The sequence below is a fragment of the Chiloscyllium plagiosum genome, unplaced genomic scaffold, assembly GCF_037043375.1.
Source record: "Chiloscyllium plagiosum isolate Xiang-an unplaced genomic scaffold, Cpla_swu_hap1 HiC_scaffold_17, whole genome shotgun sequence".
NCBI classification, from domain to species: domain Eukaryota; kingdom Metazoa; phylum Chordata; class Chondrichthyes; order Orectolobiformes; family Hemiscylliidae; genus Chiloscyllium; species Chiloscyllium plagiosum.
Genome location: NW_028270155.1, coordinates 29,757,170 through 29,783,219, shown reverse-complemented (window position 1 = coordinate 29,783,219; position 26,050 = coordinate 29,757,170). Strand labels below are relative to the sequence as shown.

Below are 26,050 nucleotides of genomic sequence, written 5' to 3'. Positions count from 1 at the left end.
TTTGGTATGCTTTCTTTTATTGATCATAGTATTGAGTACAGGAGTTGGGAGATCATGTTGTGGCTGTACAGGACATTGGTTAGGCCACTGTTGGAATATTGCGTGCAGTTCTTGTCTCCTTCCTATCAGAAAGATGTTGTGAAATGTGAAAGTGTTCAGAAAAGATTTACAAGGATATTGCCAGGGTTGGAGGATTTGAGCTATAGAGAGAGGCTCAACAGGCTGGGGCTGTTTACCCTGGAGCGCCGGAGGTTGAGGGGTGACCTTATAGAGGTTTACAAAATCTTGAGGGGCATGGATAGTATAAATAGACAAAGTATTTTCCCTGAGATGGGGCGAGTCCAGAACTAGAGGGCATAGGTTTAGGGTGAGAGGGGAAAGATATAAAAGAGATCTAAGGGGCAACGTTTTCACACAGAGGGTGGTACGTGTATGGAATGAGCTGCCAGAAGAAGTGGTGAAGGCTGGTACAATTGCAACATTTAAGAGGCATTTGGATGGGTATATGAATAGAAAGGTTTGGAAGGATATGGGCCAGGTTCTGGCAGGTGGGACTAGATTGGGTTGGTATATCTGGTCGGCATGGACGGGTTGGACTGAAGAGTCTGTTTCCGTGCTGGTAATCTCTATGACTCTATGACTTTATAATTGTTAAATCTTGACTCTTGCCTATTTATAATTGTTTGGTTTCGATGATGACTCATTTGACTCATCAGTGAGTAGGAAGTAATGTTTTCAAATCTCATTCCAAGATTTGATCAAAAATAAATTCTGAGCTACATTATTGGAGTTAGAGTTGATGTTTTCCAGATGAGATATAAACAGTAAATCCTGTTGCTGACCGAAAAGGAGTCAGGAACGGTTGCACGTCCATACTTAGTTCACATTGTGGCCACTTGTATATGTTACCTGTCTGTTTCTGCATGATAGGTACCCACGGCTGCAGAGCACCAAATCTCAGTTCAAATCTATGACCAACAATAAGGCCGAGGTCTGGCTGAATTTACACAGCATCGCAGATGTTGTTTAAATACAAATCCTCTGAAGTAAGTTGGGAAGACTTTGTTGAGCTATTTCCCAGCTAGGTCCATTGGTAGTTCAGGACTCTTAGCCCAAAGCCATAGTCTTGAATCCCACGTTGGGTGGTAATTTTGGTAAACTTTAAAATTTAAAAGTTGTTTTGTTGCAAATGATAAAGTTCAAGAATAATTCACTATGATTTGCTCTGTACGTGTAGAGCTGTTCCCTCTGCACAAATAAACACAGTCCAAACTGAATCTGTCTGCACCCTCAGGTGGGTTTACTAGATCCCAGGGCACTCTTTTGAAGGAGAACAAGAGAGTTATTGCTGGTATCCTGGATGAATGAAACTTTGTGTGGACAAACATGTGCTCAGGTGTTTAGCTTGTTTTGACCTGTGATTTACAAGAGGGCAAGTTGATGATTTACTCAAAAAGTTAAGCTTAATGCTGTAAGTTCATTTGTACTCAGAATTACAGATATAAAATGGACACACAGTAAAAATGATTTGATTTAATGGGCTGAGAAAGATGGGAAAAGAGCATTTAAACCAAGCACTTTGCTACTGTACTCCCAGAAAACAAATAATTCAAATGTTTCTAGCAATATAATGCTTAAATGTTGCCTGAAGTACTTCATACATTGGTCCAAAAACAGCCAGATCCTATTTAGAGATGGACCTGTATTGTATAGATTATATTTTGTCCAGTGAAGTTGTTCTTTAAAATCAAATATCCAAAAATATGCTGAGTTCTTTGTTTTGGCCATAAAGTTTGAACCTGCCCAGAAATTGTCCATCTTTCTTTAGTTTCCTCCCAGTGACCTTCTGTTATGCAAAGTCCTTTGTAGTCAACTTCACAGGTAAGGATATTTGGACAGCAGAATATTAAGTTCCATCTTATTTATTTAATACAGTTTCCTAGATTTGTTCCTCATAAATGCCAGAAATATCTCCAAATACCAAGTCTTTCTTTGTCAGCACTGTCTGCTCTTTCTCCATTACATTGTTAGCTTCAAAATTCAGAAGTAGGCCATTCAGTCCACTAGATCTGCTGTCATTCAATGAAATCATGGCAGATCTGATAATCTTCACTTTCTTGCCTTGTCCCAATAAGCCTTGATTCTCTTACAGATTAAAAATGTGTCTCCTAGCCTTGAATATACCTCTAAGAGGAGAAATTCCCTCATCACTGTCTTAAGTGTGCATGAGCCCCCTTATTATTTATTTATTTTTCTAATTTATTCCTAAGAATTTGTACCTAGGTACCTTGTACCGAAGATGGCATGAAGAACTGTAATACTGAACTTTTTATTTCTTTATTTTTCTAATTTATTCCTAAAATCCTGTCACCTAGGTACCAATGATGGCGCCATAAGTGGTGGCTTTGTAAACTATTCACTGCACGCATGTGAGTAGATGTGACCATCAACTGAATTCGAATTCTAATTCTCCTCTGAGATTACGCTGTCTGGTCTGAGACACACTCACCTTTCAACACCTATCCTGTCAAATCCCCTAAGAATCATGTGCATTTAATAAGATTGCTTCTTATTCTTCTATATTTCACAGCATACAGCTCCAAACAACTACTTTTAAACAGAGGCAAATGGGATTAGTTTAGTTTGGGAACATGATCGAAGTGGACTGGTTCAACTGTTTCCATGTTGTTTGTCTCTATGACTGAGAACAAGCATTTGTTATAATAACACTGCACACTTTTCAATGCACAGTAGTTAATTGATCAGCCTTCTATAATAATTGTGCTGTAAAAGTCCTTTCCTATTCTGGATGGCTACTGGTTACCCTCAATTGCCATCACAAAAGCTGATTATCTGATGTTTATCATATCTCTGTTTATGGAAGCATGCTATGTTGAAATTGGCTGCTGCATATTCTAAATCATACTGTGACGACAATAGAAAAGTAATTAAATAGATGTGAAGCACTTTGGGCTGACATGCTTATGCAGTATGTTATATGAAATACAGATTATTTCTTTCACGTTAGTTGCCTAGTTTTTACCTCTTAACTGTAATGTTGCAGATACATACTTGAAAAATTGGTTGCCTTGTCTATTTTATCTTCCACCTAGAGCAAAGGGAGCCCTATACTTTGAAAAAAAAAATCTTTTGTGCATGGAAGGCAAGATTGGATTAGTTTAGAATGGCTTTGTGATCGGCTATCATATGAAAACTTTGCATTTTAACTTAATAATCTCCATAAAATTAAATTATTCATAAACATGAGTTCTTTCTTTCATTGTAGCATCTTTCATGACCCAGGGACATCCAAAGTGCTTCACAGTGAATTAAACATTCTGAAATATATTGGGTGGCATGGTGGCACAGTGATCAACACTGCTGCCTCACAGCGCCGGAGACCCGGGTCCAATTCCCGCCTCAGGTGACTGACTGTGTGGAGTTTGCATATTCTCCCCATCGGTTTCCTCCGGATGCTCTGCGTGGGTTTCCTCCGGATGCTCTGGTTTCCTCCCACAGTCCAAAAATGTGCAGGTTAGGTGAATTGGCCATGCTAAATTGTCCATAGTGTTAGGTGAAGGGGTAAATGTAGGGGAATGGGTCTGGGTGGGTTGCGCTTTGGCGGGTCAGTGTGGACTTGTTGGGCCGAAGGGTCTGTTTCCACACTGTAAGTAATCTAATCTATATTACTATTTTATTGTAGGAAATGCAGCTGCATTGTTAACTAACAAGGTACCACAGAAGAAATGATCAAACAATCTGTGTTGGGATTGTTTTGAAGGATAAATATTAGTTAGGATGTTAAGAGAGCACTCCTGCTGCACTTTAAATAATTCTATTGGATTTTTATCTCTACCGAGAAGACATGACTTGCCAATCTCCATTTCTAATAAAAAGGTTCCTAAGGTCAGTTTAACTCCTCATGGAAGATGGCACCTCTGATACAGCACTTCCTCAATGCATAGGAGAGGAAGGCATTCAAAGTAGAAGCCCATGTTTGTGCAATAGTACAGTCTTATATTGTGACTGTTCCCAAAAGAATTTTATTAAGTGACTGTAGTATCAGATCAACTCTAGTAAGAAGGCAGCAACTGGATGGAGACTGTGAGTACTTCATTCAGCTCCTACAATGTCAGTCTGCCCTCCGAGTCAACACCTTACAGTGTTCAATAATATATCACTGTTATATGAAACTTTCACGATGTTTATCAAGTTGGCTACTATATTTCTTAGCCTAACTGTTGAATAATTCTCCTTTGTACTCGAATTCAGATGAACAGGAGCTCCTTGTGCAATGGTCAGCTTACTTAACATTACCTTATGTGAGAGTCCTTTAAAGACCAAATTTGAGACTGTAATCTTCAGAAGGTAGGCTGCACTTGGCCTAGCCAGTAATTCCCATTTCTCGTATACAACTGGCTACAGATATGCATATTGCAGTTCATAATTGTACAGATATTCACAGCTTCAATGATCCTTTATGTGCTAGCAGACTGAATTGCAATTCAATGGATAACATTTCTTAATGTATATTTTGTGATGACTGTGCTTTTCAAAAACCCATTTAAATCCCTTCAGCACTTAAAAGGTGCAGAAGAAATAATGGTTTGGAAGACACATTAGTAACCTGCCTCAGCAATGGCTTTTACAAATAAAATGCTTTTTAGGTTCTCAGGTTTTATTGCAATTTAGTTTATTTTGCCTGTCCATTGCCTTCACAATTTGAACTGTATTTTCTCAATTTGTTGTATTTCTCCAAGACAATAAAAACAGTGATCTGTTTCTAGTCTTCACTGAATGTTGTTTTTGTTCAATACAGTTATGCCTGGATTGGTTTATTGTTTTTGAATTGTTTGGTATGTTTGCTGACTCTGATTAAGGGAATATTTTGACTTTGGGATATGGTTGCAGTGTGTGCCATCTCCAACAACATCTGTAAATAACTGTATCAGAACTTTCTGAATTGTTCCTTGTTGAAACTTCTTGAATCTCAATATTAATTTGTCACTAACATTTTTAATATTTTCTTTTTCTCCTACTCTCCTACTTTGATAAAGTATGATAAGAGAATGTAAGAGCAAGAATAGGCTGTCGAGGCCATTATGCTTGTGCGACCCATTGAGTTTTGGAACTGTACTGATGGGACGGTCTCCATCTGAACTGATCTGGAACCAGTGTTCTAGCGAAAAGGATAAATAGTATGGTCACTAGGACTATAAACTTGTGTAATGAGACAGGAATAATGACCTCATAGTCAATGATCCTCTTGGAAGGAATGATAACAGTATGGTTGAATTTAAAATACAGCTGGATAGTGTGACGATAAAATCCTATACCAGGGTACTGTGCTTGAATAAGGGGGACGATAGAATGAGGGAGGAGCGGGCTAGAGTAGACTGGAAACAGACACTTTACGGTGTGACTGTTGACGAGCAGTGGACGACCTTCAGAGAAATTTTTCGAAGTGCTCAGCAAAAGTATATTCCGGAGAGAAGGAAGGACTCTAAGAGGAGGGGTAATCTGCCATGGGTATCTAAGGAAATAAGGCAGGCTATCAAAGTGAGAGAGAGGGCATACAGAGTGGCCAAAATCAGCAGGAGTCAAGAAGATTGGAAAAACCTTTAAAGGTCAGCAGAAAGCCACAAAAAGAGCTATAAAGAAAAGTAAGATAGAGTTTGAGGAAAAACTAGCACAGTATATAAAGACAGATAGTAAAAGTTTCTATAAATATATAAAACGAAGAAGAGTCGCTCAAGTAAATGTTGGTCCTTTAGAGGATGAGAAGTGGCAGTTAAGTTATGGGATATGATGAAATGGCTGAGGCACTGAACAGGTACTTTGTATCAGTCTTCACAGTGGAGGATACTAATAATATGCAGTAAGTGATGAAGGGACAAAGATATGTGAGGACCTGGAAATAATTATTATTATGGAAGAGTTCGAGTTTGAGTTAATGTTGGATAGATAAGTCTCCTGGCCCTAATGGAATGCATCCCAGGGTACTAAAAGAGATGGCGGGAAAAATAGCAGGTGTACTGGCATTAATTTTCCAAAATTTGCTGGACTCTGGGCAGTCCCAGCAGATTGGGAAATAGTAAATGTGATGCCACTGTTTAAAAAGAGAAGTAGACAAAGGATGGAGAATTATAGACCAGTCAGCTTAACCTCTGTAGTGGGGAAGATGCTTGAATATATTATCAAGGAAGAAATAGCAGGACATCGCGATAGAAATTGTCCCATTGTACAGACGCAACATGGGTTCAGGAAGGGCAGGTCATGCTTCACAAATCTTTTGGAGTTCTATGAAGACAGTTCAAGCAAGGTGGATAACGAGGACCCAGTGGATGTGGTGTACCTAGATTTCTAAGAGGCCTTGATAAGGTGCCGCACATGAGGCTGCTGCATAAGATAAGGATGCATGGTGTTAGGGGTAGGGTATTAGTGTGGAAGAGGATTGGTTGACTGACAGGAAGTTAAGAGTGGGGATAAAGGAGTGCTATTCTGGCCTGCAATCAGTGACTAGTGGTGTGCTTCAGGGATTGATGTTGGGACCACAATTATTTACAATTTATATAGATGATTTAGAGTTGGGGACCCCGTGTACAGTGTCAAAATTTGCCAATGACACTAATATGAGTAGCAGAGCAAAGTATGCAGAGGACTGTGAAACTTTGCAGAGGAACATAGAAACATTGAGTGAGTGGGCAAGGATCTGGCAGATGGAATACAATGTTAGTAAATGTGAAGTCATACATTTTGGTAGGAGTAACAGCAAAATAGATTATTACTTGAATGGTAAAAAGTTGCAGCATGCTGATTTGCAGAGGGACCTGGCTGCCCTTGTACATGAATCACAAAAGGTTGGTCTACAGGTATAACAAGTATTTAGGAAGGCAAATGGAATTTTGTCCTTCATTGCTAAAGAGGTTGAGTTTAAAAGCAGAGAGGAGAAAGTGAGGTCTGCAGATGCTGGAGATCAAAGTTGAAACTTTATTGCTGGAACAGCACAGCAGGTCAGGCAGCATCCAGGGAACAGGAGATTCCTGAAGAAGGGCCTGTGCCCGAAACGTCGAATCTCCTGTTCCCTGGATGCTGCCTGACCTGCTGTGCTGTTCCAGCAATAAAGTTTCAACTTTAAAAGCAGAGAGGTAATGTTACAGCTGTGCAAGATGCTGGTGATGCTACTCCTGGAGTATTGTGTGCATATTTGGTCTCCTTACTGAAGAAAGGATGTGCTGGCACTGGAGGAGGTGCAGAGGAGGTTCGCTAGGTTGATTCCAGAGTTGAGGGTGTTGGTTTGTGAGGAGAGGCTAAGTAGATTGGGATTATATTCATTGGAGTTCAGAAGAATAAGGGGGGGGGAATCTTCTGGAAACATAGAAAATTACGAAGGGAATCGTTAATATAGAAATAGATTGGATGTTTCCACTGGTAGGTAAGACTAGGACAAGAGGGCATAGCCTCAAGATTAGAGGAAGCAGGTTTAAAACTGAACTGAGAAGGAACTTCTTCACCCAGAGGTTGTTAATCAATGGAATTCCTTGCCCAGGGAAGTAGTTGATGCTACTTCAGTAATCACTTTTAATGCTAAGGTCGATACTTTTTTGAAAAATAAAGGCATTTAGGGGTGTGGTGAAAATGCGGGTAAGTGGAGCTGAGTCCACAAAAAAATTAGCCATGATCCTATTAGTGGCGGAGCAGGCTCGAAGGGCCGGACAGCCAACTCCTCCTCCTAATTCTTATGTTCTTATGACTTACCTTGGTTTCATTACTCCTAAACCCTTGTCTAAGAAAAATGTACTAATCCAAATTTTGGGGAAACAACCATTGTCTTTGTTCACCAAAACTCCTATTCCCGAGCAATTGACTCTACTTTTCTTGCTTGCATAAATAGCATAATTTCACCGTTACCATCACCCACCACTACTCCATCTCAGTTGAAAGCCTCATTGATGTCTTTTGTTGTTTTTAGACTTGCCTATTCCAGTGCATTTTTGACTGAAATCCCATCTTTCTTTCTGTGTAAGTTTAGTTATCTATGGCTCTGCTATACCTGTCCTTACTTTTACCAAGTCTTGTATACCCACCAACCATTTTCACTGACTTACATTAGCTTCTAGTTAAGCAAATACATGATTTTTAAAAATCTCGTCTTTGTTTTCAAATCACTTCATTCCCTTAATCTTTCTTATCCCTGCATTCATCGAATTCTGGGCTCTTGGACATCCCTGATTTCAAACTCAACTTCATTGACAGCCACATAACTTCAGCCACTGAAGCCCTAGTGTCCATTGTTCCTTTCTTATATCTTCATGTGCCTCGACACCTTTCTTCCTTCAAACCTCTTGAAACCAATTTATTCATCCTTTTGGCATCCACCCTTGTACGTGCTTTTGTGACTTGGTTTGTCTCGTTTAGCAACAAACGTATTTAACTCTGTATAGGTACAAATTAGGGATCTGTGAGATTTTCTGTTGATTTGCCATCCATCAATAGCTATTTGTGGGGGACAGTTCCAAATTTCTTGTACTCTTTGTGCAAAAATATTTTCTGATTCCCACCATGTATGTAGACTCCAAATGGTATTTGGTAAAATAATGTATACAGTATTGTCAGCAAAATTGAAGCCCATGGAATTAAAGGGATAGTCTCAATGTGGATATAAAATTGGGTTTTAGAACAGAAAATAAACTCGTCCATGCTGATCAGATATCCTAAATAAATCTAGTCCCAGCATTTGGCCCATATTCCTCTAAACACTTCCTATTAATTTACTATCCAAATGCCTTTTAAATTTTGTAATTGTACTCCCCTATTCCTCTGGCAGGTCATTCCATGCACAATACCACCTTCTGTCTGAAAAAAAATTGCCTGTTAGGTCCTGTTTAAATATTTTTCCTCTCACCTTAAACTTATGCCCTCTAGATTTGGAATCCCCCATCCTGGAAAAAAGATCTTGTCTATTTACCTATCCATGCCCATCGTGATTTTATGAATCTCTCTAAGGTTACCCCACAGCCTCCAACGCTCCAGGGAAAATAACGCCAGCCTATTCAAACTCTCTCTATAGCTCAAATCCTCCAACTCTGGCAACATCCTTGTAAATCTTTTCTGCACTTTCAAGTTTCACAACATCCTTCCTTTTCGTAGAGAGACCAGAATAATGTGCAATGTTCCAAAAGTAGCCTAACCAATGTCCTGTACTGCCGCAACCTGACCTCTCAACTCCTATACTCAAAGCAATGACTGATAAGGGCAAGCATCCCAAACACCCTTCTGACAGTACTGCTCCTTTAATGAGTTTATTCTGTCCTTAGTTTTTTTTCAGAGGGATTGTAAAGACAGAGGTTTCCAATATGTCTGGAAATACCTACTTGAAGAAGCTTTTAAGTGATTTTTTAAAACACTTGTACAGTGAAAAGGGTGTGGCCAGTTCTGTCAGTTCAGGGTTTGGTTTGGTTTTAGCAAACTGTTTTATTTGCAGCTGCTAGTCAAAGTTTGGCTGGGAACCCAGAAAAGCTGCTGAATTCCCAAAGAAGCAGTTCCACGCTGATCCCCTCTCTCCCTGCAATCTCTCTCCTGTAAAACCTGTATTTGAATTTGCCTTTTTGCCAATTGGGTGTTTATGGGGATGCTGCAAATATTTGGAACCGCATCATTAAATTGTGTTTTTGTGTTGGTTAGGTTTTCAAGTAGTAGTTATTCTAAATTCGGTTTTCTTTTGTTTGTGGTTAAATAAATTCAGTTTTGTTTCAAACTGAGTGGTTGGACCAGCTACATCACTCCTGAAATATCCACTCTACACCTGCTTAAAACGATTGGAAAAATTAGGGTCTGGGTTATTTTCTTGAAATGTTTTGAGGGGTTCTGACCTGGTCCATAACACCACCTTCACGATCCTATCTACCTGGGACTTGACTTTCAAGGAACTATGAACCTCCATTGAATTTTGTTTTTGTTTTAATAATAAAATTGTGATTATGTTTGCTAAGAAACTTGATTGGTAGGTCTTTTTCTTTAAAACTGATATAGACAAAGTAGTTAATTGATCATCGTGGTCACTGAAAGAAAACACTTTGTTTTGTGTTGCAGCCTGTGTAATAGTGGAGCTAGAGTGACATTGCATTCCTCCAATCACATTTGTGACATTGTGCAGGTTACTGTTCTAAAATTTACAGATGAGAAAATCTGGAAGCATTGTGAACTATGAGGAGAGTAGTGAAAGAATTGACAAAGCTGTGAACAGATTGATACAATGTGCAGATGTCAGCTGAATTTTAAAGTAGTGTCATATGAATTGATATGTTTTGGGAGAAAGAAAGGAAGTGTGACAACATAAGAGGCTGTAGGAACAGAAAGATGTGGGCCTTTATGTCTGTCAGGTGGTAGGGCAGGCTTATTATAGTCCGAAACTTTTAAAATTGAGATATAGAGTGTAAAAGCAAGTAGGTTTTATTGAATCTTTCTAAACATTGGGCCTCAACTGGAGCACTGAGTTGAATCCTGGACACTACTTCCAGAAAGATTTTATATTAGAAAGAATCAGAAAAAATTTAAGAATGAGGGACTTCATTTATGTGGACAAATTGGAAAAGCTGTATTATTCTTCTTTGGGAAGAAAAAAGTGAGAGATTTGATGGAGATGTTAAAGATCCTGAGAGCACTGGACTGAGTTGAGCACGATAAACTTTTCCCATTGAAACGAATCAAGAGCCAGAAGGGAAAATATTTTTACTGAGTATATGGTTAGGGATCTGAATGCATTGCCAGTGTGTGGAGGCATTTTTAATTGTTGTAAAGGGCATTGGATTGTTACAAAGAAAATTTGCAGGTGTATGGGGAGAAGTCAGGAGAATGGGACAACCTAACTTCTCGAGAGCTGTCAAAGAGTGAAGCTTCATTGAATGTCTTATCTCTCCTCTACCTCTTTATTACCACCTTTAAAATTCAACTAGCTTTGTTAAACATGACTTCCTGTTGCAAATCCATGCTGGTTTTCTAGTGGCTCATACCTGTCCAAATATTCAGTCACTCTGCCCCTGTTAATGGCTCAGATGACTTGCCCAAAACTTAAGTTTATATGCCATCTTTAAATGATGGAGCAAATAGATTGTGTTTGGACGATCGTGTCTTAATGCATGGTGTGTTTAAGTCATCAGTAAGTTAAACATCATTGTAGTTTTTTTTCAAGAATACAAATAAAAATGAAATCACAATGATTTTATTGGAGATAAGGTGGCACAGTGGATGCAAGAGTGCCCTTCATTCCTAATGCCTTTATTACATTCCAATTCTGATTGGGATGAAAGTTTTCTCTTTGACATTAAAGGCTGAAGTAAAGAAAGCATAACTTTGATTTTAAAAAGTGCTGCTTAATCTTGGTCCAATTTCCAATGAATCAAACTCTTGCACAAAATGAATGTCCTATCCTCATAGAGCAATGTATTCAGGAATTTTTAACTTCTAATGTTTAAGATCAATCTGAGGTTGAATTCAAACTTAGCTGCATTAAACCAGTGTCACACCTGGTCTGGAAAGTCTTGATTCTGCCACAGGATTTACAGTAGAAAGCAAACTCTCCTGATGAATTATGTCCGCTGTTTTGATTTCAGAAATAGCCAGTCAGTATTTATAATCGAGGTAGAGATCAGCATGCTGCTGGACATCCCAATAATCTGAAATGTTGCTCAAGATTAACTTGATAAAAATAACTCTATTGAAACTAGTGACATTCAAGTCAAAAAGGAAAAATGTTGTTAAACCTGAAAGGGTTCAGAAAAGATTTACGAGGTTATTGCCAGGGTTGAAGGGTTTGAGCTATAGGGAGAGGCTATATAAGTTGGGGCTAGATTCCCTAGAGCATCGGAGGCTGAGGGGGTAACCTTTATAGAGATGTATAAAATCATGAGGAGCATAGATAGGGTGGCAAGATAATTAGCGATTGTGTGATTGAACACTTTTACATATTTTCATCAGATTAGAGGGCATCAGTATGAATTTACTAGAATAATACTTAAGCTTCAAAGATTACGTTATGGGAAGAATGACGTCAGTTGATACTGTTTGCAGCTTGGAAGTTTGAGGTGATTTACGTATGTTTTCAAGCTATTAAGGGGCACAATTAAAGTAGATAAATGAAGGCCATATCTGCTCACTGGAAAGTCTTTAACCAGGAGACAGGATTGAAAATTAGACCCACACCTTTCTGGATTGAAATTAGGAAACATTTCTACACACAAAGGGTGGTAAATATTTGGAGCTTCTGCAAATGGAGGGTGATGTTATATATTCATTGTAAATTTTAAAATGTGCTACATTTTTGTTAATGCACGGTATTAAGAGATATGGAGCAAAAGTGAGCTTTTGGGGCGAGGTTGCAGATCAGTTGCTATCTCATTGAATGGTGGAACATACCTGAGGGGCTGAGTGGCTTGCTCCTGCCAGTTCTCTGCTCCAAAAAAAAGGTAGCTGAAGTAAATTGGTCTAGTAGGAACTATATATAATTGTGGGATTGCTTGATTGAAGAATCTACATAAGTTACAGATAAAAGCTGATGCAAGTGTCGAATAAGGGACTCGTGGCATATTTAATGACTGCTGTAACACACATTTTTATTTATTTTAATGTTTGGATACTTAGTGAGTTCTTATTCAAAGGTAGTTGTGGAAATGGTAGAAACAGTTGGACTATAAAATTGCTCGTGCAAACCAATGTTTTAAGCACATTGTCTGTATTCTCATTTGAACACAATTTCTAGTTTTAGCATTTCAAGTCAAACTGCTATAAGTGCCTAAATATGATAGTGAATTGTACGAACTGTAAAATATAACTAAATCCATAATGCAAAAGTTAAATAGATATATACAGTTCTTGCATGTAAACTGAAGTAGGGCAGTTATAAAAGTTAATGTTGTTAATTGTCTTTCCAAAAATGTTTTTTTTTTAGATTAGATTACATTACAGTGTGGAAACAGGCCCTTCGGGCCAACAAGTCCACACCGACCCGCCGAAGCGCAACCCACCCATTCCCCTACATTTACCCCTTTACCTAACACTACGGGCAATTTAGCATGGCCAATTCACCTGACCTGCACATCTTTGGATTGTAGGAGGAAACTGGAGCACCCGGAGGAAACCCACGCAGACACGGGGAGAATGTGCAAACTCCACACAGTCAGTCGCCTGAGGCGGGAATTGAACCCGGGTCTCCGGCGCTGTGAGGCAGCAGTGCTAACCACTGTGCCACCGTGCCGCCCACAGGTTATGCATTAATGTTATTTCATTAATGCATAACCTGCTCTTTGTTTACTGAGCTTGATGTAACAGCACTACTGTCAAGTTATGTGTGACTCAAAATAAGTGAAATGCTTTAATAATTCAATTTCAGCTAGTGCATTTTACTATAGTATACAAGATAGCTTGATGTCTATAGTTTGTTTTTTGTACAGAAAGTTTTGTTCAGAAGAATGCCAAATTTTTTACTCATTTGTGTCCTTGCCTTCTCTGTTTCTAGTCACCTCTTCTGTTGGTCAACTGAATTGTGGTTTCATGGTAACTTGACAAACAGTGCTCACAATTCATTTTCATGGGGGAAGGGGAGGAGAATGTGCCTGTCTTCCAGCATATCTGGATTAACAGAATCACAGCCAACTTTTTTTTTGTCTGTACGTTTAAACACATATGGCAGGCAGATTGCAATGTCAGATGAGAGTTGAATTTCAGGCTGTGAACAGACATTGGCTGTTTCTTCTGAAGAATTACAATTTGTTATAATTTACCATATGCTTTCTCAAATTCAGAGTGTCACTTGGAAGTTAAACTAGGGAATAAATCTTTAAGTCCTGCCAAGTGAGATTTTTTTTCTGTTTGTATTATGTTCAGGATAATTGCAAGTGCACCTTTCTTCTGATCAATAATCACTTCAAAGAAGTGTAAATAGCAGTTGTTTGTAGTAAGAAATAGTTCACAGTTACGCTTGCTTGAGTTTTCTCCAAAAGTTACAGTTTCTGCAATGAGCCTTCCTGAATGTTGGACTGGAGTCTATGTCATGTGTTTGAGTTCTGTTTAGTTCAATAACTTTTGAGAAAAATTTAGTCAAATTTATCATGTGGTACACTCCCCTGTCTATTGTCAAGGTTATTTACTACCACCATAATGTATGATTGGCTTGCATCCTATTGAATTTTTTAATTACATCAACATTAGGGCTGTATTCACTTTTTTGGATTCTTTGCGAACTACCATTATCAATGGGAGCCTTCAGTGAGATTTGTCGGTTTACTCAAACCTCAAGGGTGTGGTGGGAATGATCAACATTCCTGAACCCAGTTAGCTCCTTTTCCACTGACTATGCTGTTGCTCATCCATCAGCACTTTTTCAGTTGTGATCAAAGTGGTTATCCTGCTAAGTATTTTCCTATCTTCACTAAAATAATTAGTGTCCTATTTACTGTCTTCAGCTGCAATCAGCCAACCAACCATTAAGTGACCAACAACCTAAGTTGTAATACTGTTCTATGCATGTCTTGAGCAACGCAATAACACTCTTGTGAATACTAAATGACAGAAAAGTGTTTTATAAGGAGCTTAAATTGTAAAGATTGCAAATTAATATATATCAGACTCATTAAAGCTATTTGGACTTAAGATAACCAGATTATAAACTTGTAAATAAAAGAATGTTTCCCAAGGATGAGTAAAATATTTAATTGTCTGAGCAATCTATACCAAGAAATAGTCATCATTGGCATCCCAGCTACAGGATGTGGTTTTACTTTGTCAACGCAATCACCTAAAATAGACCGGGAAGCATGAATGAACAATCACTCTGTTGTTCATCTGAAGGGTTCTACTTCAGCAGTCCTTAAGGGTCTATTAAAGCTGTATTGCTGTTTCTTTCTAAACTTATTGAACTTGCACTCACTGCTGTACACTTATGTTCATAAATTAGTGGACCTTTTTTTGCAGTAAAATTATAACATAGTCTCTAATTGTTTGCGAGAATACAACTTGGCCCATGTATTAAAATGAAATGTGCAGAGATAGTTTTAACCCTTAAATGATTTAGAGGAAAAACTGTAAGATCTGGTATTTTCTGCTCAACTTAAGTTTTTTAGGAAGCAGGCTACTCACATTTATGTTTCTAAATCTAAAGACAATTCAGATGGGCTTGGCCTGTGGAAAAATTCAGTTACTACTAATTGTCATCACTTTTAAGATGATACAGTACATGCTAATGTACTCATTCAGCCATGATTTATTGGATGGAAGTCGTTGTTTCACAGCATGAATTTGGTGAGAATTGAACAAAAACGCTTATGATTGTGAGAAAACTTTGAATATCCAAAACACTTGCAACATTTTGTGATCCATATCAATCCAGGACATTCTTGGAAATACCCCACAGCTATTACAGAATTTGCGGAAATTTGAGAAGAGTGCCAACTACCACTACCTGCAAGGCAGTATTGGATGGGCAATGAATGTGGCCAGGTCAGCATTACACATAGAAACACAGAATGTAGGAACAGGAGTAGACAATTCAGCCCTTCATTCCTTCTCTGCCATTCGTTATGATCTCAGCTAATTGGACAAGTTAATAGCCTGTTCCTGTTTTTGCTCATATCCTTTAACCTCAACTTTTATATCCAGCTCCTTCTTGAAATCATACAGTTTTTTGACCTTGACTGCCTTTTGTCGTAGCGAACACCACAGGACCACCACTCTTTGGGTGAAGAAATTCCTCCTCATCTAAATCTCTTAGTCTGGAGTCTACTGTCAGCAAGAACATCCTTCCTGAGTGTACCCTGTCTGGTCTTGTTAGAATATTACAGGTTTTAGTGATTCCTGAAGAACGGCTTATGCCCGAAACGTCGATTCTCCTGTTCCCTGGATGCTGCCTGACCTGCTGCGCTTTTCCAGCAACACATTTTCAGCATCTTGGGAATCAGCCTGGTTGAATCTTTGCTGTACTGCCTTTGTAGCAAGAACATCCTTCCTCCAATAAGGAGACCAAACCTGCATGCAATTTTGTAGATGTGGTCTCACCAAAGCCATGTATAATTGCAGCGAGACAATCCAAGAACAAACTTACATTATTCATGTATCAATTTAGAACACTGTCGATATAGCATGTTGTTCTCACATTGGAGGAATTATTCTTAAGTACATTGTGGACAAGCACTAACAGCCATCTGACAAGAAAGTTATATTTCTATAACACAGGATTAGAGCATCTCAATCAGAGGAAATATGATAAAAGTAGCAAAATGATGGTCTGATGAACAAATGGAATACTCTAAACATGGATATTACACAATTTATATACTCACTAACAATAGATGGTTTTACTTTGGGCTTTTATTTTTCAGAAGACATTGTGTATATTTCAAACTTAGTCTTGAACTTTCTATTCTTGGAAATTTTTAAACAACAGCTATAGAGTTATCCTATGAGAAGAAGGAGCAGCCCATAAAGATAGCATGAAAATTGCTCTCATTTCTTACAACAGAATAGTAAGATTGAATTAAATTCCAAATTATTAAAATTCCAACAAGGCAAATTAAGTCAGAGTTAATTGCAGACAAAACAAAATTGTTTATTTTTAAAATTGTCTGAAACCAAAATAACTCAAGTCAAGGTTTAAATTTGGAAGTGGCACAACTGTGGAATACTTCAAAAATGGAGGAATTACACTAATAAATTTCACTGGAAATAAAGGTTAATAGTAAAATATTGCAAAAAGAGATTTGACAAATGTCCTATGTCTGAAATCTAGTGGAACCCTCTAAGAGCTGACTGAAACCACAATGCGATGCAGATAACGGCAATGAATTTGATCTGTGATGTGTTCATGGTACAGTACGGACTGGACTGCACATAATCCAGAAAATATTTGAATGGAAGATAATGCACGTGCACCCTTTCCAAACAGATCCATAATTTCTGATTGCCACAAATGCAGTTGGCCTGGTATGTTGCTGTTGATGGTGCAACATTTTCATCTTTCATTTGCAGGTAATCACTGGTTGATAGTTCAAGGCCGGATATTGAAACTGTGGTCCACAGTCTATATGCAACTTTTGAGTCGTAGTTATCAAGGCTACATAGACCAGCTACATTTCTGTGTCCTAGATTTCTCATTTAAATTTTCTTGAGGTTAGCATGGATCTTCTTGGCACAAGGCTATTTAATGTATTCCTCGTTATCAATGGATAATTTCTTTCTGACATTTCAAGTCCTTGACATGTAAGTAGAAGATGTATTCAAAGCATGAAAGGAAAAGTAATTTTGGTAATAGGAATAGTGATAATTGAGAAACCAGTGGGAATCAGGATAGTGGCATGAACACAATATTGGCGCAAGTAGGCCAGTTAGAATGGCACCTAAGACATGGTGAACATCATTCAGGAATGAGCACATCTCTGTGAATGGGGACAGGGAATGTGTGAACCAAAAATTTTGAATGAACAAACTGACAGCAAAGGTTGGCATGAGTAGTAATTAGTACCACAGGACCAGAACACCAGGAAGAGCTGAGCATGAGTTTTTGTTTAGCTTGCCTTCCTTGCTTTTGCACTCTATTTTACTAGTTTAGGAAATGCCATTTTTTAACAAACTTCTCAGCTTTTACCTTCTTCCAAACTTAAACACGGCATCCATGTTTGCTGTTGCTGCACCCACTTTAAAATTGAACAGTTCTGTTCATATTGCCTTTCATCATTTGTCTTGGCAAAAAGAGAACACTTTTCTGTGCAAAACTTCATTTGCTGGGTGTTTGTACATTACTGCAGATTATATCTTCCTGATGTTTGTGGCCAACCTCTTCATTGTTTTACAAGTTTCATTTCATCTGTTAACTTTGAAATTATATTCACTATGCCTAGGCATGACAAAGTCATTAACATAGATTAAAAAAGAGTTGTGGTTTTAATTCTGAACACTGATCAGTCCCAATCTCTAGATTGGTGAAGCAGGCTTGAGAGGCTGAATGACTACTCTTGCCCCTATGTTGCACATTGCCTGAGGAAATACGACTATATATTTCTGTCCACTCTGGGAACGAATTGCTTACTTCTACTCTTTTCTTTCTGTCCCTTAGCTACTTTTGTATCTAGGTTATTTCACTGTCCTTTCTTAAGGATTTAAATTTTCCTGTATGGTACTTTTTGAGAGTCTAGTACACAATATCAAAAGCATTACTAAATGCGTGTCGATCTTGACTCTCAGAATCTCTTCCAACAACCCACCACTAATGTTAGGCTCACTGGTCTGTAATTCCTGGATTTCCCTTGCAGCCTTTAGTATGCTTTCCTTTATTGGTCGGAGTATTGAGTACAGGAGTCAGGAGGTCATGTTGCAGTGGTGCAGGATATTGGTTAGGCCACTTTTGGAATATTGTGTGCAATTCTGGTCTCCTTCCTATCGGAAGGATCTTGTGAAACTTGAAAGGGTTCAGAAAAGATTTCCAAGGATGTTGCCAGGGTTGGAGGATTTGAGCTATTGGGAGAGGTTGAATAGGCTGGGGCTGGTTTTCCCTGAAGTGTTGGAGGCTGAGGGCTGACCTTGTAGAGGTTTATAAAATCATGAGGAGCATGGATAAGATAAATAGACAACGTCTTTTCTCTGGGTTGGGACAGTCCAGAACTAGAAGACATCTGTTTAGGATGGGAGGGGAAAGATTTAAAGGGATCTAAAGGAGCAACTTTTTCCTGCAGAGGGTGTGGTGTGTGTATGGAATAAGCTACCAGAGGAAGTGGTGGAGGCTAGTATGGTTACAGCATTTAGTTACAGCATCTGAATGGGTGTATGAATAGGAAGGGTTTTGAGGGAAATGGGCCAAGTGCTGGCAGATGGGACTAGAATAGGTTAGTATATCTGGTTAGCATGGATGAGTTGGACTGAAGAGACGTACAGCAAGGAAACCGACCCTATGACTCTATGATAAGACAAACCAGAGCAGGGTTTACATAGTTAATGGAAGGGCTCTGGGAGTGTTTTTGAACAGAGAGACCTGGGGTTGCAGGTACATAGTTTCTTGAAAGTGGCTTATGGATGGGAAGGTGGTAAAGAAGGTCAGAGCATTGAGTACTAGAGTTGGAATGTCGTGTTTCAGCTGTACAAGACATTGGTAAGGCCACATTTGGAGCAGTGTGTGCAACTCTGGTTGCCCTGCTATAGGATAGATGTTATTTAACAGGAAAGGATGCAAAAAGATATACAAGGATGTTACCAAGACTGGAAGGTTTGAAATATATGGAAAGGCTGAATATGATGGGTTTTTTTTCACCTGAGCGTAGGAGGCTGAGGGGTGATCTTATAGAAATTTATAAAATGATGAGAGACACAGATAAGATGAATAGGGTAGGGGAGTTCAAAACTAGAGGGCATAAATTTAGAGTGAGAGGAGAAAGATTTAAAAGGGACCCAAGGGGCAACTTTTTCACGCAGCAGGTGTTGCAAATATGGAACAAACTGCCGGAGGTGGTAATGGAGGCTGGTACAATTACAAAAGATATTTCAATAGGTACATGGATAGGCAACATTTAGAGGGATATGGGCCAAATGCAGGCAAACAGGAGCTAGTTCAGTGTAGGAAGCTTGGTCAGCATGGACAAGTTTGGCTGAAGGGTGTTCCGTGCTATATGACTCTATGAATTTATGAAACTACATTTTAACAAGTTGAGTCAATCAAGCATAATTTACCAGAACCAAATCTGTAGTGATTTATTTATTAAGAATTTATTTTGGGGGGCGATGTTTGTATAGTGGTAATTTTACTTTGCCAGAAATCCTGGATGTCACGCTAATATCTTTGGGATAGATGTTTGACAAATGGTGATGTTTGGATTCAGTAAAATAATCTGGAATAACCACCGTCAATTGTTGTAAAAATTATTTTGGTTCACTAATACCTTTTTAGGTAAGGAAATCTGCTGTCCTTACCTGGTCTGGCTTTCAGACCCACAGTAATGTCTTTGACTAATAACTACCCTGGGTGTCATGAGGACTGAGCAATAAATGCTGGTCTGACTGGTGATACCTGCATCCCATGAACAGTTTTTAAAAATTCCAAATGCCAATTAATTTTATCCCCAGACTGGACTTAAGTTACAATGTTTATCCACCTTTAATCTTTTTCAAATGGGCATGTAGCATATGCAATCCTCTATCATCCTCCTATTTAAAGAGGGTTGAAAGATTGTGGCAGTCAGCAATTTCTCCTCTGCTACATTTGGAACATCCTTTTGTGAAGACAGGTACAAAGTACCCTGCTGAGACCTCTGTCATATGCTCTGCTTTCACGAAGTTTCTTTATTAGTTTCTTAATTATTACCCGATTACTATTTTAATTTGTAAAAGACTTTTGAGGTGTCTTTGCTGTTAGCTACTGGTCATGAAGGAATCAAAAAGGAAAATGAGGGAAGGAAACTGATACTCCCACTTTCACACAAAACTAAGATCTCATAGATTGGAAATCAAACGCCTGGAGGGACTTAAACTGGTTGAAAGTATATAGAAAGGACACAAACATCAGCATAGATGAGTATGGTCCCAGTGGTGCTGTTTGGGCAGGCTGAAAAAGACAAGCTAAATCCAGAAACTGACAATTCGGCAAATATACAATTGTTACAGCTGTTTGTGTTGGTTGAATCTAACAGTGATCTACGGCATGCAGACTGTAGAATGGGAGTTCAGGAGGTTCAACAGGCAATCCATTTTTTGTGATGTCTGTCTCAGTGCAACTTGGGTTGTCAGTATTGCTGCTGTGAGCTGGAAATCTGGCTAAATCCTAGAAGAGTTGAATTTTTTTGTTGGGAAGTCAGATTGATGACATATGGGACTGACTGGACAGCAAAGTCAATTTGTAAGATCTCTGTTAGATGTATATGCCATTTATTGTGTAATTTATAGTTTATGATTGAACATAATTTGCCTGTTAATACATGTTTAACTTGTGTTTAGATTTTAGAGTACATGCGGTTACCCAAGATGATAATATTTAGTGTTAGCTTTGATTTACACTTGTATAGTAAAATTTAGTTTGTTTTAAACCACAGAATCTTGTGGCTTCATTTCTTTCAGTAAATTACTGGGATTACAAGTTTCTTCTTTTCCATAAGAAGTTATTGATGTCAACCAAGATTCCAGCATATCTATTCTGATATAATAAAAACAAAAATCTGCAGATGTTGTAAATCTGAAACACAAAGTACCGGGGAAACTCTGCAGGTCTGACAGCATCTGTAGAGAGAAAAACAAGATTAACATTTCGAGTCCAGTGACCCTTTGACACATATTCTGTTGTAGCTCCTCTTGTTTGCTTCTGGCTGTGCTTCCTATATTCAAGTCTTATGAATTATCATGAGCATTTTTCTGTTTTCATTTTAACTCATTTCAATTTTTTTTAACTCACTGAAAATTGGTCTTCCTCCAGGAATAATTTTATGCTTGATTTTCCATAATCATTCTTAACCTAATATTTTGCTTACTGTTTCCCAAGTGTTCTGTCTTGAAATCAGACTCCAATTACCCCATTCATTCCTCAAAACTTCTTTCATCATTGGGCTGAAACACCTCCATCAAACAGAGTTCTGTAACAAAATCAAAGTGCTGGAGAAACTCAGCAGGTCTGACAGCATATGTGGAGAGAAAAACAGAGTTAATGTTTTGAGTCCAATCGCCTTTTGTCAAAACCAGAAGCAGCTGGGAAAGAGATCTCAGATCTCCAGCATCTATTCTTTGTTTTATTTGTGAAAGCTTTCTATTGCCCTGAATTTAGTGGACATTCCCAACAACTACTTTCATTCCTTTCTCGAGTCTTGGTGCAGATTGGCAATTTACTCGCTGATAATTCTTTTGGAACGTAGGTTCTTGTCATGTATAACCAGTTTCTTTTACATCTCACCAAGACTTTCAAAGAATCTCCACACATCCCTCAATCTCCTGATCCATTTTGTACACTCACCTTTTTAAGAGCATTATGACAATGCAAATATAATGGTGTGAAAATTCATAGCACACCTTTAGAAGTAAAAGTTGCATTATTTCATCTCGAAATGATATGATGTACATTCTCAACATGTTCTGTTTTTAGTTTAATTTTGAGCATTTGTAGATCTTGTCTGGTAGACCTCTAAGAAGCAATGGACATTTTTTGTCAAGATGCAATTCTTGTAAAATCACTGAGGCCACATGGTAGGATGTTGTTTGCTTCAGACTGCTGTGTGAATGTGTTGATTCAAGTGGCCTCTTTCTGTATTAGACACTTCCTACACTCTGTTTAGAATTGTACCATAAAGTCCATCATGTGGCTGCCTTGCATTTCTGTTAATAGTAACACCTCATTATTCTCTACATTAACTTGGCTATGTCACTTGTCTGTCCATTTTATTCATCTTTTTATATTCTGTTGCAAGCAATTTGTATCATTCTCACTGTTTGTCACTCTTCCATGTTTGGTGGAATTTAGAAATTTAGTTGAAAATCTTCTTCCATATTCCAAGATTCAGGTAAATTATAAACAGCAATAGAAATATCTTAGTATTGATCATTAGGGAATACCACTGTCTATCATCCTTAAGTCTGAAAAAAGAACCATAGTGGGGTGCCACAGGGTTTGGTCCTTCGACCACTGCGATTTAAAATCTACACAATGACTTGGATGCGGGGAGAGAAAGTAATCTAGCCAAAATTGTAGATTGAACCAAAATAAATTAGAGCCTAAGTTGCAGTGAAGAAATCAGAGATTTACAAATCGCTATAAATTGGTTAGATGAATAGACAAAAATTTGGCAGATGAAGTTTAATGTCAGTAAATGTGAGGTCATCTATTTTGGTCAGAAGAATTGAAAGACAACTTATTAGCTAATTTGAGTGAAAATACAGTGTCTTGGTATAGAAATCACAGAAAACTAGTATGCGGGTATAATAAGTTGAGAGTTTAGTGCTGAAAAAGCACAGCAAGTCAGGCAACATCCAACGAGCAGGAAAATCAATGATTTGGGCATAAGCCCTACATCAGGAATGATTCTTATGCCCGAAATGTCGACTCTCGACTCTGACCTCTAGGATCTGCAGTCCTCACTTTCTCGTAGGTAACAAGGAAGACAAATGGAATGTTGGCAATTGTAAAAGTAGGGAGGTGTCGCCTCAAATGTTCAAACATTAGTGACTCTGCACCTTGCGTATTGTTTACAATTTTGGTCCCCTTCCTTGAGGAGTAATATAGCTGAATTGAAGGCAGTTTAGAGGAGGTCCATCAGATTGTTTTCAGAGATGAGGGTTTTTTTTTAATGAAGAGAGATTGAGTGGTTCAGTCCAAACTCTTTCGAGTTTAGAGGAATGAAAGGAGATCTAATTGCGATACATAAAACAGTAAATGGCATTGACAAAGTAGACGTTGAAAAAGGTTTTCCTCACATGGGGCAATCCAGGACAAAGGATTTTAGGATAAAGTGTTAGCGATTTTTGAGAAGGTTTGAAGCTCAGTTTAAGCTTCTGGATGTAAGTTTGCTTGCTGAGCTGGAAGATTTGATTTCAGACGTTTCATCACCATAGTAGGTAACATCATCATTGAGCCTCCGGTGAAGCGCTGGTGGTATGTCCCACATTCTATTTATGTGTTTAGGTTTCTTTGGATGGGTGATGTAATTTCCAATTTTTTTCTGAGAATGGTGAGGATGATTCTGAGGATGATTCCAAATTGATTGTGTTTATTGATAGAGTTCGGTTGGAATGCCATGCTTCAGGAACTCATGTGCATGTCTATTTGGCTTGTCCTAGGATGGATGTCTTGTCCCATTCAAAGCATTGTCCTTCTTCATATGTGTGTAAGGAGACTAGTGATAGTGGGTCATGTCTTTTTGTAGCTAGTTGATGTTCATGTTTCCTGGTGGCTAGTTTTCTTCCTGTTCATCCAACGTAGTGTTTTTTACAGTCCTTGCAAGGTATATTCTAAATGACATTCATTTTGCTTGTTGTTTCTATGGGGTCTTTTTAAGTTCATTAGCCGCTGTAGAAGTGTGTTGGTTTGTTTGTGGGCCACCGTGATGTTAAGAGGTCTGAGTAGTCTGGAAGTCATTTCAGAAGTGTCTTTGGTGTAGGTTAAAGTGGCTAGGGTTTCTGGACACGTTGTATCTGCTTGTTTAGGTTTGTTGCTGAGGAGTCTGCGGACTGTGTTTATTGGGTACCTGTTCGTCTCGAATACACTGTATAGTTATTTCGCTTCTGTTCGTATTCCTCGATGCTGCGAGGTGTGTGGTGGCTCTCGTTGAAATAATGTTCTAATGCAGCTTTGTTTGTAGGTGTTGGGATGATTGCTTCTATGGTTAAGTGTGTTGTTTTTCTGTAGATGCAGGTTTCAAGCTCCGTATTGAGTGTTCGCGCTACAGTGACATCTAGGAATGGCAGTTTATTGTTGTTCTCCTCTTTTGTGAATTTTATGCCAGTGAGGATATTATTGATGGCGTTTTAGGTTTTCTCTAAATTGTTTTGGTGATGACAAAGGTGTTATTCACATAGCAGACCTAAGGTGGTTGGGAGACCTGTGACATACCAGCCACTTCACATTCAATAACAAGACCTACAAACAAATCAGTGGAATGCCCATGGGATCAACAATATCAGGGTTTGTAGCAGAAACAGTTATGCAGAGGCTCAAGAAACAGTTCTCCCAACCATCCAACCCAAACTTTGAGGTCTGCTACATGGATACCTTTGTCATCACCAAATGAAACAAATTAGAGGAAACCTACAACACCACCAACAATATCCTCGCTGGCATAAAATGCATAAAAAAGGAGAACAACAATAAACTGCCTTTCCTAGATGTCATGGTTGAGCGAATACTCAATATGGAACTTGAAACCTGCATCTACAGGAAAACCACACACTTAACTATAGAAGCAATCGTCCCGAACAAACAAAGCTGCATTAGAGCATTAGTTCAACTAGCCACCACACACTGCAACACCGAGGAACTACGAAGAGCAGACGAGAAATACCTATACAGTGTATTCAAGAAGAACAGTTACCCAATAAACACAGTCTGCTGATTCCTCAGCAACAAACCTAAACAAGCTGCCACTTACCCTACATCAAAGACACCTTTGAAATGACTTCCAGACTACTCAGACCTCTTGGCATCATGGTAGCCCACAAATATACCAACATACTTCAACAGCGGCTAATGAACTTAAAAAGACCCTGTAGAAACAACAAGCTAAATGAATTTCAATTAGAAAATACCTTGCAAGGACAAACAGGAAGAAAACTAGCCACCAGGATACATGAACATCCTCTAGCCACAAAAAGACATGACCCACTATCACTAGTCTTCTTACACACAGACGAATAAGGACACCACTTTGACTGGCACAAGACATCCATCCTAGGACAAGCCAAACAGAGACATGCATGAGAATTCCTTGAAGCATGGCATTCCAACTGGAACTCTATCAATAAACACATCAATTTGGACCCCATCTACCATCCTCTGAGAAGAAGAACTGGAAATGACATCACTCACCCAAAGAAACCTAAAAACACGAATAGAAAGTGGCACATACCACCAGCGCTTCACCAGAAGCTGACTGATTATGTTATCCAGTATGGTGATGAAACATCTGAAAATAAACCTTCCAGCTCAGTGAGCAAACTTACATCTAGGATAAGGTGTAGCAGATTTAAAACAAATGAAGAGAAATTATTTCTGTGCTGTGAATCTGTGGAATTCACTAGCCCAGTGTGCAATGAATGCTGAGACATTGAATAAATTTAAGAAGGAGATAGACTGATTTTTAGTTATTACTGGGTCAAAGGTGTATGGAGAGTAGGCAGGGAAGTGGAGATGAGATCAGCAATTATCACATCAAATGACAAAGCAGGCTTAAGGAGCTGAATAGCTTACTCCTGCTCCTATTTCTTATGTTTTAAACCAACTGAATATCAGCCTTGGTATTCCATAAGCCTTATTTTTTTTTTGTCAGGCACTTTCTTAAAATCCGTAAATATAAAGTCAATTCCATTCTCCTAATCAGAGAAACATAGA

The 26,050-nt window shown here is 38.6% G+C and overlaps 1 protein-coding gene across 2 annotated transcripts in view; it reads left to right on the top strand.

Annotated features, from left to right (window-relative positions):
- The window catches only part of wwp2 (WW domain containing E3 ubiquitin protein ligase 2), a 204,434-nt gene that overhangs the window by 53,586 nt on the left and 124,798 nt on the right, over positions 1–26,050 (top strand). The gene's annotated exons all lie outside the window — the stretch shown is intronic.